Raw genomic sequence first — 12,267 nt, forward strand, 5'->3', positions numbered from 1 at the left:
TTATGGTAGATTGCAGGCTTCACTCTGGAGGCACCAGCCGGTCTGGATCTGATTAGTCGTCGTCGTCGTCGTCGTCGGCAGCCGTCCGTCTCGAGAGACGATGGTGTAGCTTCTTAAGAGTCTATCTGCACCACCGAGAATGGTTGTGCAGTCCGACTCGGGAGTGACACGGTATCTGTCTCCTCCCGTGTTGAATCGACATCTTGCGATGACGCTGGAGTGTCCTCTCCAGTGAAGCTGAAGCTACAGAGCCTGGGCAGGGTGATATGGAGGGTCATGGTAGAAGAATATAAAAATACAAATAAAATACCGAAGAACAAGAATACCATAAAGGGAAACTGCAGAGGGCAGGCAATTTCAACACATTTTGGAGAGATAGAAAGCTGATAGAGGACAAGTAATATGTAGAGGAGACATCAAGGAGAAAAAGCCGTTTACTCCAAGACGGCCAGCAGAGACTTAGGATTTAGTGACACAAAATGAGGCACAGGGAGAGCAAGAGCCAATTTTCAAAACCAGGTCATATGCTTCACTTCATATAACATCTTCCAGTATTCCTGCATTTTTTTATTTACTGAGGATGTTTATTTGAACCTCTTCTTCTAGTTCCATATCTCTAAGACAGAGATAATATTTGTATCTTTCTTATATTGTTTATGGGAAGAATAAATGGGTTAATATATGTGAAGCATTTAGCACAGTATCTAGCATATGAGATTATTTATAATTAGCTATATTTTATGTGCTGCCATAAAACAAAAAGGATTTTTTTAAAAGAAACAGAACAAAGAAAAGATATTCAAAATGTGATAACAAATTTTAAAAGACAAATTCAATAGAGAAATTAGGGAGAATACTAAGGATTCTTCCAGAAAGGAAAGTAAATAGACAAAGACTTGGGGAATATGAAAGAAAATATAAGAATCAGACAAGCCCTGGCTGGTGTGGCTCAGTGGATTGAGTGCCGGCCTGAGAACCAAGAGGTTGCCAGTTTCATTCCCAGTCAGGGCACATGCCTGGGTTGTGGGTCAGGTCCCCAGTTGGAGGCAAGCAAGAAACAACCGATCCATGTATCTCTTGCACATTGATGTTTCTCTCCATCCCTTCCCTTCTCTCTAAAAGTAAATAAATAGAATATTTTTTAAAAAAAGAATCAGACCAGTTAGTCCAACATCCAAGTAACAGGAGTTCTGTTAAGAGACAACAAAAAAATGTAAAGAAGGAAATTATCAAAAAAAATTAATTGTTCAACCTTATGTCTTCAAATTTAAAGGTCCCATTGAACATCTAGCAAATGAAACAAATAAAAGACTAATATCAAGCCTCATGGCGAAATTTCAGTACATGGGAGAAGAAAAAGACATAAAAGATAGTCACATCACAAAGGACGGGCGTCAATTGTAATCATACTTCTTCCAAGCAATACTAGCTGCTAGCAGAAAAGGATGCCAATGCCTGCAAAAATTCTAAGGAGAAGTGACTCATCCAATCTAATATTCAAATGTGAGAGCCAATAAAAACATTGCATAAATCAGAGGACTCATTCATTCACCTCTCCTACATCCTTTCTCAAGAAGGCACTAGAACATGTGTTCCAGTCTGCCAAGAGAGTTTAACAAAAAGAAGATACAATGTTTAAGCAACAGTAGGCACAGAATGGAATGCCACTGAAGAGAAGCCCAATGACCACTGTGCAGCAGACCTAGAGAACAACCAGGCCAGATTGGAGCAAATGCTGGCAGATTCCAGGAATCTGGCCAAATGCAGATAACAGATAAACTGAAGAGGAAAGCTCAGAAGTTTCAGTAGCAGCACATATGGCACATCAAAATGCTGGATCTACCCTGGAGAACGTGACACCACTAAAAAGGATCTACATTATTCAGTAGCCTCTAAAATGCTAAGCCTGGAAGTAAAAGGCAGATGCCCTTGACATCTCACAGCTAGGTACTCTCCTATTACACAGGGTGTTGCAAAAGTAGATTTACAGTTGTTAGCACACAAAACACAGAGTTTATTTTTGTATTATTATTTATTAATTATTGTATTATTTTCTATACCAACAACTGTAGGCCTACTTTTGCCCCACCCTATGTATCTTAGCAGAAAGTGTTACCGATCGCAGGTCTGGCTACCTGCCACAATGTAAACCGAACTAATGAGAAGGGAAGAAGTTTATCTCATTGTGGGCAGAGATTTGTTTAAGGTGGGAGAGGGAAGGCAGAAGAGATCAAGGGGAGAAGGTGGAGAGTTCTCCATTGAGGGGACTATATGCAGACCAGCAGTCTGTTCTGACATGGACCTGAAATTGGTCAAGTGATGGTCTGGTGTGTGTCATCCTGGTTTTACACCACCACGGGTTTTTTTTAAAAAGATGTTATTTATTTATTTTTAGAGAGAGGGGTAGGGAGGCAGAAAGAGAGGAAGAGAAATCTTGATGTGTGGTTGTTTCTTGCACGCCACCAACTGGGGACCTGGCCCGCACCCAGGCATGTGCCCTGGCTGGGTATTGAACCCATGACCCTTTGGTTCACAGGCCGGCACTCAATCTACTGAGCCACACTAGCTAGGGCATCATCATGGTTTTTGTCATCATGGTTTTATAGTTGAAGGTCAACAAATCTTGCAGAGCTGAGATGACTGAATGTTGGAGTCTGTATCTTTGAAGTTAGTCCCTAGGATTCTTATACAAACATGCTGTTTATCTACAAGCTACCTTATTAGTCAGAGTCAGCATTTACAGAAACAATATCAAAAGAATGGTGGGGTGGATTACAGTTCCCCACTGTTACAAAAGGACCCAAAACTTTACACAGACATAAGCACAGTGGTGTGGGAAATAAACTATTTTTGTGCTTTCAGTTCTGGCTATAGAGTATAACACATATGTGATTGTTACAGAAAAACAGATAAAGAAAGACAAATTGTATTTGGTAGGATAAGAAATCTAGTTTCCAGTACATTATTTGAAGTCACAAAGGTGACTTAAAAGAAAAGGATTTTTATTGGGAAGTATCAGAAGGGGAGGTAGAAGATATAAATGTGCTAAACTTCAGTTATCATAAGAGGAGGTTGATAAATGATGTTTAAAGTTGATACATGAATAAATAGCAATTTAAGTCTTACATTTTGAGATATGGCAGTAACCAGCAAAAAACTTTTAAAAAAGAGTTTAAAATGGATTACCTCTGAATAACAGACTGTGGGTGACAAAACCTTGGTAAGATGGCTCTTTCCTTTTATTCATTGAAAGCTTTTATGTACAATTTGATTTTTTTTACCCTGGCATGTATTATTTTGATGAAAGTAAAAATATTTATTATACCTCCTTATTATAAATATATAAGCATATTCATTTTTTTAATTCAAAAATGCAGGAAAACAAATTTTAAAAATAAAGCCGTTAACACATAGATGTATGTTACAAATTGAATTGTGTCCCCCCAAAAGTCATATGTTGAAATACTAGCCTCCAATATCTCAGAATGTGACTTGATTTGCAGATAAGGTCTTGATAGAGATAATCAAGTTAGAGTAAGGTCATTAAGGCGGGCCCTAATGCAATATGATTCATGTCCTCATAAAATGGAGGAACTTTGGACACAGAGGCAAGCATAGGGGAAGATGATGCAAAAAGACACAAAGAGAAAGTGGCCATCTACAATCAAGGAGAGAGACCTGGAATAGATTTTTCCTTCATAGCCTTCAGAAGGAACCCACTCTCCAGACATCCTGATGTCATAGCCTCCAGAACTGTGAGACAATTCATTTCTGTTGTTTAAGCTATTCAGCTTGTGGTAATTAGTTAAGACAGCTCAACGAAATAAATACAATGTGTTTCCTTTCATTCCTTCATTCAACAAATATTTATTGAACACATACAATGTGTCACGCACTGTTCTAGGCACTAGAGATGCAAAATGAACAAAACAGACAAAAACCTTTCTCTTGACTTGTGGAGTTTATATTAATATGAGATAGAGGTAGATAATAGACAAGGAAAAGAAGTAAAAGTTTAAGAAATATTTGTAAAATATAGCAAAATATGTATACATTTAAATTCTGATTATCACAATGTAAACTATGCATATATCAAAGTGATACGCAAAAATGAACATATGGGGTAAAAGCTAAAATACTGTAAATATTTTTCTGGTCAATAGTAATTGTTCTTCTAAAACAGAATATAAATTGGCTAAATATTTGATTATTTAGTATTTTCAAATGTTTTTATTATAAAGCTGCTATGGAACTGAATTGTGTCTTTCCAAAGTTCTTATGTTGAAGCCCTATCCCCCAATGTGATGATATTTGAAGGTGGGGCCTTTGGGAGCTAATTAGGATTAGATGAGGTCATGAAGGACAGCCTTCATGATAGAATTAGTGTGCTTATAAGAAGTGAAAGAGACAGCCAAAGAGTTCACCCTCTGTCTCTGTGCATGTACAGGCCGTGTGAGCCTACAGGGCGAAGGTGGCCTTCTACAAGCTAAGAAGATAGCTCTCATGAGGAACCAAGTAGACTAGCACCTTGATCTTGGGTTTCTAGCCTCTGGAACTGTAAAAAATAAATCTCCGTTCTTTAAGCTATTCAGTCTATGGTATTTTGTTATAGCAGTCCCAAATGATTATAACAAAAGCTGTGATGGTAGTGTTTTACTTTTTAATATATTGGATTATTTCCTTAGTATAAATTTCTAAGAGTGCAATTGATATATGTATTACTGTTTTTAAGGCTTTTACACAAATTAAATTTCCAGCTTTCCCTCCAAGTGATACCTATTTATACTCCCACCAGAAAGAAGTGCCTTCAGAATTCCTCTGCTAATTTAAATTTGACATTTTGTTTAGATTTTGGAGGAAGTTGGTGAGTTCAATGCCTTTGAATTTCCATCTCAACAAGAATCTCCAAGAAATAAGTGTATTTTAACATTTTATTAGATAATCATTTATTCACTGTTTACAGTCAATATGCCTCCCTAAATGTGTTTATTTAAAAACACCTTCAGTCAATGCTAGAACAACCTGAACTAATGAGGAAGACACTCCATCAAAAAATGGCACAGAATACAATAAACAAGTGCTGGAAGCAGCCCAAGTGCCCTCCAGTAAATGAGTACATCAAAAAACTGTGGTACATGTACACCATGGAATACTACACGGCAGAAAGAAAGAAGGAACTCCTACCTCTGCAACAGCATGGATGGAACTGGAGAGTATTATGCTAAATGAAATAAGCCAGGGGGCAAAAGACAAATGCCATATGATCTCACCTATAACTAGAATCTAATGAACAAATTAAACAAGAAAAAATAGAACCAGAGACATGGAAACATGGAACAGACTGACAGCTGTCAGAGGGGAGGAGGGAGGAGGAAATAATGGAAGGAAGGGGAAGGGATTAGTCCAAGAACATGTATGAATGAGTCATGGACAATGGAGAGGGGGGGAACTGACTGTGGGTGAGACAGGTGGGCTGGGTAGAGGGGGACAGAAGGAGAAAAAATTGGGACAACTGTAATAGAATAAACAATAAAAATAAAGTAGAAAAAATAACTGATATTAAAAAAGAATAAGTAAAATCTTTTAAAAATGACACAGAAGCCATATTAGATGAACATACAAGTTAACATTTAGGCCAGATTAGCTATAGTTGTGACTACGGTTCATCAGATCCTATGGTCACCTTCTAGCGAAATTTGAGAGATCACATACTATACAATCAAAAGAAGTATCACCAAATTCTCTTGGCTTTTAAGATCGGTGCCTCTTGTGTGTTCTAATTGTCACCTATCTTACTAATGGGGGTGGTTTCTACACATGAAATGGCTGTGGAAAAGTACAGATGACATAAGAGTACAGAAGCAGGGGTCAATAGTTGTCAATCTGAGGATAGATCATCCAGAAACTCAATGTGTAACCTATGGCACTGCTCTAGGACTTGGTTTCCTCATCATTCATTAATTTACTGTTTTCCTCCTAACCCTTTATAAGAAGATCTGGTGAACAGTAAAACAACTGGCAATTTCAGCTTTTTCTTCTACAAAAAAGAGACTATTTAAAACTACTGATACATCAAAAGTAAAGGTTGAAAAAGCACTTGAATTTGGCTAATAGTATAAATATCACTTTTGTTTATTCATCTCTTTGCAGGTACCACCAGATTTGAACTTGTGTTCCTGAACGTAAAATCTAGATCTTATTTACCTAGAAATTTGAGATCTAGTTTTCTACTCTATTTGTGTACCTGAGTACATTTTTATATATATCCAAATACAATCACATTCTTAGATACTTGGGATTAGAACTTCAACATGGATTTTATAGGGACACAATTCAGTCCACAACATGTACTACGGACGGGAGGGAGTGCATAGATATTGTAGGATGGCTTCCAGACTGACTCTATGTTAAATGGAATCCTGGAAAGTGAAGAAGAATCAGCAAAAGAGTGACAATCAAGAGCAGAGGAGGAGATAGGCAAGTATTATTAGATAGAAGGAAGAGCATATACACTGGCTCTTTTGAAATAGTATATTATAGCTAGAACATAAAGATCAAAGGGTATGTTGCTATTAAGTGAGCAGTTAGACATACAGGTCTGGAGATATTTTCTTTTCTTTGTCCTCCTCCCATCCTTTATACTTCCAGAGTGATCTCATCCATTCTAGTTGTTCCAGGTAGTTTCAACTATACTAATAATTTCTGCTTTTCTAAGTCTCTCTCAGATCTCTCCATTGAACTTCAGGCTCTTCAGTCAACTGCCTTTAACATGTCAGTTTTGGGATAAACCACAGGCACCTCAGACTGAAAACTGAAACATCAAAAAATTCATTCTCTTTCATTCTCTCTCTCTCTTTCTCTCTCTCTCCACCCCCCAAATCTGTTCCTTCTTGAGAATTCCTTTCCTTATCAAATGTACCCCCATTTACTGAATAACTAAAACCAGAAACTCAGATATAATCCTTAACTAATTATTCTTCCTATTCATTTCCAGTAAATCATTAAATCATATGGATTATACTTAATGTTTTTAAATCCATCTCCACCTCACCATCCCCACTTACTGCTAATCTTCAAGTACCTTTGCCTTTAGGCAAATTGGTTGACTAGCAGGTCCAGCAAGGATCTGATTGATTGATTGAGATTATGCATTCCACCAAGGTGCATAGATAAAGAGTTCTAGAACCTACATGAGTATATGATGATGTGATGATGTTATTAAAATTTAATTATTAATGACTACCATTTATGGAATTCTCATGATGTGCCAGGTACTTTATAAACACGTAAGCAACTCTATAAGTTGAAAAGTATCTCTGTTTTAAAGAAGAATTTACTCAAGCCTAGAAATGTATAATAATTTTCCAAAAGGCACACAGCTAGTACAGCAAAACTGGGGTTTAATGGGATTTTGAATTCCATGCCCTAGTTACCAAACAAGATATCCACCACACTTAATCAATTATCACTATGTATAAAATGGTGAAAAAATTTCATGCCAATGGAAAAATTGAAACAAAAGTTTGTCTCATTATAATACTATGGTATATTACTATAGTTCAAGAAAGGCAGTAATTTTTTTCTGACCTGAGCCATGATTATTCTGTCTACACTATAGAAAACTGCAATCTTAAATTTAGCCAGTGAAGCACTATGAAGAAGATAATTTACAAGATGGATAATTTCATAATAAATATATCAGCTTAAGTGCCTTAAAATTGGAAATTAGTTTTTCCTTGGTGGAGGAATCAAAATGGAGTATAACATACATAGATGAGGAATAGCAGTTCACAGCCTGGCATCCCCAATTTTACTGAGAATAGTTTCCCCTAAAATTACTTTTGCAAAAGTCAATAATAGAAGCTATTTGCTGCCAGTAATATATTTAGAGAAACTGCTATTTATTATAATTAAAGTGATTTATTTGCTTGCTAGTTTATTTGGCTGAGGGTTTTCTTGAAATTGAGGACAAACTGGGAATGTAATTTACCAATATGTGTATACAGTATTACAGCATATTTCATATTCTGAGGCTTTTTAAGTGTTTTTCAAATATCGGTGGTAAAAAACTACCCTGTTTACACTAAATATTGAAAATGTGGGTTATTTAAAGCAGAGCTGTGTGTCAGAATTTGCTCTAAAGCTGGTATAAGTGGTTCAGGGATGGCACTAGGAATTTAATAATCTTCACTCATGAGAAGATCAACAAGAAAGTAAATTCCATGGGACATTAAGGATTCTTCTGTGCTGGTCACTTATCAACTTCAAGAAGAAAATTCAAAGATAGTTGTTGCACTGCGTATGCTTCATAAACATAGAAATCAAGTTTGTTTGTTTTTCTGATGGACATATGAAGTTTCTATGAACACTCAGTTTGAAAATGGATGATGCGGTCTGACGATGCAGTTTTAAAGAAGGGACGTACCTTGCTGCTTTGAAAAGGAAGGCTCTCCATGTGGATTACAAAGGACTAACCATGCAGTTTACAAGGAGGCTGAGAATCCACGAGGTTCTGGATTAAAAGCTGATGGACACCATAACACAGATGAGGTCTCCCCAATCAGAATTGAATGATTGGCAACTACAGCTTGGAAGCTCCATCCTGCAAGTGAGCCAGAGCAAGAGTGATCAGACCAGGTGGTCTCAGCCTGCTATGCGTGAACTACAGCCTTCATTCACTCTGTGAACGGTGGAGATTGGAAGCCCCCAGCCTCTGGTCACACAAGCCAGGAATTTAGTCTCGGCAACACTGTGTTGGAGGGGATGAGAAATGTAGGTGAAAGATGAGAGAAGAGGAAGCCACATCTTATTGGCCATACCCACTAGTAGTGAAGCTCCTGTCAAAATGAACTAGTTGAGAAATCCTGAGATACCCATGTACCCGCCCATCTGCACAGCTTTCAGAAATTCCTTCCCTGTGATGAGTTGTTGCTCTGTATACAGTACTTTCAGTTTCACATTACTGTAAGTTCCTGCACTTCCAATTAAAGGTGTTTAGGAAATCCAGAAAGCCTCATGACATCAGACAGGTGAGTTAAAAACCCATCCATCCAGTGAAAGACAGACAAGTAACAAAGCCTCCAACCTGAACTGAGGAGAAAACAGATAAAGTGACATTTTGGACATGGCCTCAGAGATGCACATTCCAGGCCCAGTGTGTCTCATTGAGAACACGAAAGGGAAGCTGTTAGTTAATCCAGAAGCTCTGAAGATCCTGTCTGCCATTACCCAGCCTGTTGTCGTGGTGGCCATAGTGGGTCTCTACCGCACTGGCAAATCCTACCTGATGAACAGGCTGGCTGGGAAGAACAAGGGCTTCTCTCTGGGCTCCACAGTGCAGTCTCACACCGAAGGTATCTGGATGTGGTGTGTGCCTCATCCTAGGAAGCCAAACTACACCTTAGTTCTGCTTGACACGGAGGGCCTAGGAGATGTAGAGAAGGGTGACAACCAGAATGACTCCTGGATCTTTGCCCTGGCAATACTGCTGAGCAGCACCTTTGTGTACAACAGCATGGGGACCATCAACCAGCAGGCCATGGATCAACTGCACTATGTGACAGAGCTGACAGATCGAATAAGGGCAAAATCTTCACCTGGTGCAAATGAGGTCGAAGATTCAGCTGACTTTGTGAGCTTCTTTCCAGATTTTGTGTGGACGCTGAGGGATTTTTCCCTAGACTTGGAAACAGATGGACAATCCATCTCACCAGATGAGTACCTGGAGAATTCACTCAAACTTAAGCAAGGTACCAGTCAAGAAGATAAAAATTTTAATCTTCCCCGACTCTGTATCCGGAAGTTCTTCCCAAAGAAGAAATGCTTTGTCTTCGACCGGCCCACTCACCGGAAGAGGCTAGGCCAGCTTGAGACCCTACATGATGATGAGTTGGACTCCGAATTTGTGCAACAAGCTACAATCTTCTGTTCTTACATCTTCAACAGTTCCAAAGTTAAAACGCTTCCAGGAGGCATCAAGGTCAATGGGCCTCGACTGGAGAGCCTGGTGCTGACCTACGTCAATGCCATCAGCAGTGGGGACCTGCCCTGCATGGAGAACGCAGTCTTGTCCTTGGCCCAGATAGAAAACTCGGCTGCAGTGAAAAAGGCCATTGCCAACTATGACCAGCAGATGGGTCAGAAGGTGCAGCTGCCCACGGAAACCCTCCAGGAGCTGCTGGATCTGCACAGGGCCAGTGAGAAAGAGGCCATTGAAGTCTTCATCAAGAATTCCTTTAAGGATGTGGACCATTTATTCCAAAAGGAATTAGTGGCCCAGCTAGAAAAAAGGCAAGATGACTTTTGTGAACAAAATATAAAAGCATCATCAGATCGTTGCTCAGCTTTACTTAAGGATATCTTCTATCCTCTGGAAGAAGAAATAAAACAGAAGATTTATTCTAAACCAGGAGGATATTATCTCTTTATTCAAAAGATGAAAGAGCTGAAGAAAAAGTATCTTCAGGAACCCAGGAAGGGAATACAGAGTGAAGAAATTCTTCAGACATACTTGAGGTCCAAGGAGTCTTTGATTGACACAATTCTACTGACAGACCAGACTCTCACAGAAAAGGAAAAGGAGATTGAAGAGCAATGTGTGAAAGCTGAATCTGCAGAGGCTACAAAAAAAAAATGTTGGAGGAAATGCATATAAAGAATCAGCAGCTGTTGGAGCAGAAAGAAAAGAGTTATCTGGAACATGTGAAACAACTGACTGAGAAGATGGAGGCAGAGAGGGCCCAGTTAAAGCAAGAACAAGAGCAGGCTCTCACTGTTAAACTTCAGGAACAGGCCCGGTTACTAGAGGAAGGGTTCCAAAGGGAGAGCAAACAACTTCATAAAGAAATAGTGAACCTCCAGAACGACTTGAGAAGAAGCAGGAAGAAATGCATCTTAAGCTAAAGACCTAATGAACAGAGGTTTCCTGTTCACTCTTTACTGAAGGCATAACTCACGCAATTGGAAAAATGTCATGACACTTGAGAAAAAGTGACCTTTTAACTGGGTATGGGAAGCCAGTGTGCTTGGTGGTGGCAAATGTAGCTCAGCCCCAGATTTGGAAAACCACTAGGAGTGTGGTGGCACACAGGACCCACTCCACACACTGGTTTTCCCGTGGGGAACCAGGTCTATACTTCTACAATAGCTAAAAAGCTTGCTTTCTGCTAAAGGAGCCCCTCATCCTGGGCTGAGAACAACAGATGTTCAGAGTGTAACCTTGAACCAGTTTCTTAGGGCCTGTTCTGGGCTGATTTTCAAGAACAGGATGTAGCTAGATGAGTTATCCTTATCATCCATGCATGTGTAACATTCTTTTCTCTGTTATATAAAAGTAATAATTATATAAGGCAATGATTGGCACAATTATTCACAACTTTCTTGGATGTAATCCAGCTAAAGAATTAATAAAAGCCTGTTAAGGCAGGGGCAAACTGCACTTTCTCCTCTAGAAAGTGACCAGTTTTGTCCCCTCTTCTCCACAGGAAAAAAAAAAAAGAAAAGAAAATGGATGATACCACTTAGCTATGTGAACTTGGAGAAATTATTTAGCTCTCTTGAATTGAGGCTCAGTCTCCTTACCTATAAAATGGAGATAACAATAAGTTCCCTTGTAAGTTTGCTATACGAAAAAAAATGGCAATACATATAGACTGCTTAGCAGAGTATTTCACATATTTTAGTTGCTCATAAAGAGTGGGGCCTCCTTACTGTAGTAACTGGTCTTTATCTACTCGTTAGCCATCTCTCTAATTCCTTGCTAACAGAATCCAAACCTTCACCCAGTTGCTTTGTGCCCAGCCCCAGAGGATGAATTGTGATTGGCCTAAACCAATGTTCCTCAACAGGGACATTATTAGCATTTTGAGTTTGGTAATTCTTCCTTGTGTGGTTCCGCCCCCAGTATTACAGATGTTGCATATCTCTGGCACCTGGGCTATGAATGCCAGTGTCATTGTCCAGGAGTCAGACAAGCAGTGCTGGGTTGTGTGGCTACATCACCAGGCAGACCACTCCTATCTCTCCTGTGAGCTTAGCCCACTTTATCCCAGAAAGAAGACATGCCCTCTCCCTCCTACAGGCTTATTGGCACCACCCTCAACAGGAGACTGTTTCGATGTACCCCACCACCACGTCCCAGTGGCCCACCCTGCTGAGCTCAGTTCCACAGGGCAAAGAGAGGGCTACTAGGAGCTGAGATATTCGAGTGTGTTTCCCTCAGAGCCTATTATCTGGGACCAGAATGAAGTGCTTGGCCCTGTCCTGCAG

The 12,267-nt window shown here is 39.3% G+C and overlaps 1 pseudogene; it reads left to right on the top strand.

The window, feature by feature from the left end:
• Positions 1-9,124: 9,124 nt before the first annotated feature.
• LOC149990579 (guanylate-binding protein 1 pseudogene) lies at positions 9,125-10,942 on the top strand (annotated as a pseudogene).
• The last annotated feature ends 1,325 nt before the right edge of the window (positions 10,943-12,267 follow it).

The sequence above is a fragment of the Furipterus horrens genome, unplaced genomic scaffold (genome assembly GCF_987537825.1).
Source record: "Furipterus horrens unplaced genomic scaffold, mFurHor1.1.pri manual_scaffold_17, whole genome shotgun sequence".
NCBI classification, from domain to species: domain Eukaryota; kingdom Metazoa; phylum Chordata; class Mammalia; order Chiroptera; family Furipteridae; genus Furipterus; species Furipterus horrens.